The sequence below is a fragment of the Erithacus rubecula genome, assembly GCF_903797595.1.
Source record: "Erithacus rubecula genome assembly, chromosome: 4".
NCBI classification, from domain to species: Eukaryota; Metazoa; Chordata; class Aves; order Passeriformes; family Muscicapidae; genus Erithacus; species Erithacus rubecula.
In genome coordinates this window covers 25,970,231-25,973,237 of record NC_136686.1, presented here as the reverse complement: position 1 = coordinate 25,973,237, position 3,007 = coordinate 25,970,231, and the positions used below count along the sequence as shown (strand labels likewise).

The window sequence follows — 3,007 nt, the reverse complement described above, 5'->3', positions numbered from 1 at the left end:
TAAATATATCATAAATGAGACCTCTCTCTTTGGTTAGTCTCTAATTAGTAGTGGACTTCTGAGAGAAATTTGTTTCCTCCATGTCCAGATCACATACTGGGAGGAAGGTGCTTGAACTGCTATAGCAGCCCTTGCCAGGCACATGCTGGACACAGGCTCCTATTCAGGCTGGACTGTGTTCAGGGCAGATCTCCTGTCCATCCATAGCAATATACAGCTTTGTTCAACACAATGAATCTGTGCTTCCAATTAACTGTGCCACTGGCACATAAGGAAAAGGTTAGAGGAGCAAAGTTAAATGTTTCCATTACTTTTGTGGTTCATGATTGTTGTAGGTGCCTGATGATTTTCTCCCACAGCCTATGGGGACCCTTAATCCCTTTAAAATCAGGAGGAATTAGTCCAACAAGGTGTCTATGCCTGAAATTTCACCTCTTGAGATGACTTGAGTTGAGCAGCGGGGGCAATGGGAAGCCCATGCCTGGAACCTGAATTTCAGCAGACACAGCAGCACTGCAGAATGCTCAGTTTATCCTGAATGTGAAAAAGAAAACAGATGGTCAATGAGGTAAATATAAGGAGGTACCAGAACTAGGAAAAAACAGGTCATATGAAAGAGGACAGCAGAGGAAAAAGACATATGGGCAGAGTAACACTTCAGTCTTAGAAGAAAACACCTTAAGAGAATTCAGTAAAGGATTCCCCAGAGACACAGAAACATGACACTTGAGGTGCAATAATCATTCCAGACATGTGGAGAGTCCAAAGTGGTCAGAAGTGGTGCAGAAGGTCTTGGATGGTTTGAAGGAACCCATGATATCCTGTGGCTGCAGGAGCTGCTAGTAGATTATTGTCTCCTAATGTTGTATATTTGCCTACACTAAAAATAAAATTGAATAAGAAATTTAAAGGAGTGTTTAAAATAATAATGTCAGCTCTTACATCCATGTGAAAAAAGTACTAATTATTACCAAGAATGCCTACAAGTACTGCAGGCCAACGTTACTACAAGAATAGTTCCTGTAATATTTTGGTTTTTGGGCATGCTATGAATTATTTATTTCACTATTTTCCCCTCTCCATTTGCAGTAGATAAAAAAAGAATATACACTTATTAATTGTGTTAATATTTTGTTTTGCTTTTAGATAATATTGCTAGAAGGACTTATAAAAACCTCAACCTATTTTAGGAACTGCATAATACCTTATTGCAATTGATCATGTCCGTGGAAATTAGTGTGAAATCCCTAGGAAAGGACATCTTATTTCATTCCTGGGGTGAACTACATGTGTTTCTGCAATAAGGGAAAATAATTATTATGTTAATTTTTTTCTGACTTTTGAAGAATAACTCTACTTTTCTGATAAGGTTTTCTATTCATATTTGCATACATAATTTTATCTCAGATATGGCTTTCTATCTTTGTTCTACAACAATTCACATTAAATAGAAAAGATTTTTTTATTATAATATGAATTTATGCTTACTATTCTGTGTTCACACCAAAGACATCTGTTATAAGACAAGGAAAAAGCAAATTTGAAATGTCATGGTCATCAAAATATTATTGTACTAGCACCTTTAGATGAAGTCTTAGCATACACATTGAATTACACAGGAATGAGGAGAATAAATAGCCATTTAATTTCAAATAGCAAAAAATTCAACAGTGACAAATAAGTCAATCACAAAAGACAATATTTATGAAACCTATTTCAATTTAGGGAATGAATGGTAAAATATTTACTTTAGATTTCAGGTAAATTGGAGCCTGGAAAAATTCTACCTGGAGTCTGCCAGCTGGTCTGGGGCTGCACCCTCAAAATTATTTGATGTCAGGTAATGACGTCAGGAACATCCAGCAGTTAGAGAAAAAATGGCAGTCAAAGCAAACCATGAACACTTTGCCAGGTGACTGGAACCACTTTTCTCCTCAAAGGGTGGGAGATGAACTGGAATTTGACTATCCATTTTCATTGTGACCACTTTCATCAGCCTGATGAATTAGACTGCCACAGTCTCATTACCTTTATTAGGGTTGAACATGTAAACGATTGGTCACCCAGTCGTTAAACAAACATTTAAATTTTTCCCTCTCACTTTAGAGTGTCTTTGCTGTTGTTTTCCTAATTTTCCACAACAACCAAAAGTAGGACAGAAGTTTGAGAAGGCTGTTCAAGCCTTTCACTGTTCTATGAAATCTGTGAGTGAGTGCATTTGTTTGTACATGGCAAACCCCAGATAAGCATGTGCAAGTATGTAGTTCCATCTTAACCTGTCTGGTTAAGATGTCTGCTTTTCCACATAAAAAATTTCCAATATTAATTGTTGTGTAATTCAGCCAGCAAATAAAATCTGTGATAATTTATAAGGCTGCATTTGATCATGGTCAGCAAAACCTATAGCATACTGTCACATGAGGCTGAGAGATGTCTTTGAATTTGGTTATCTTATCTGTGCTCATTACCTTTTAGGACATCACTGTTCAAAATACATTACCTTCCAATGTAAGGAGCTGAATTCACACTTTTTTTCACATATAATTTGCTATAAAAGTGAAAAGAGAAAAGAAGACATGAAAAGTTCCCCTCAAATTAATGAAGATGAATTTTGTACTTACTTAACAGCTAAAAACTTCTTATTCTGCCAAGTTTTGTACGGGCGTTTTGGGCAGCTCTCTTCCCATCTTTTCTGAGATAAATGCAGATTTCAGTCTTGTATTTTAATGGGTTATTCTTGATTCCTTTTTGAGCCACCTGATCTACAGGCTCTGAGCAGCCACTGTTTCAGCCACACAAATCTCTTCCCTAGAAGCAGCACTCAATTGAGGATGGTAGCTGTGAAATACTGTGTTCTTCTCTGTGAACTGTGAAGAAACAGCACACAAATGTGGACCATAGACAGGACATCATACTACACCAAAGCCCTCTTTAGAAACAGCTTTGTGGCAGTAGGCCAGCCCAATAAATCTTCCTCTGAGACCAATCTCTTCATCTGATCCATATT

General features: G+C 37.1%; 1 long non-coding RNA gene across 1 annotated transcript; it reads right to left on the bottom strand.

The window, feature by feature from the left end:
• Positions 1-278: 278 nt before the first annotated feature.
• On the bottom strand, positions 279-2,559 carry LOC306801583. The gene is made up of 4 exons (XR_013774138.1): positions 2,501-2,559; positions 1,205-1,295; positions 752-880; positions 279-534 (listed from the first exon to the last, which is right to left on the bottom strand). It is a non-coding gene; the product is annotated as an uncharacterized lncRNA (long non-coding RNA).
• Positions 2,560-3,007: the final 448 nt, after the last annotated feature.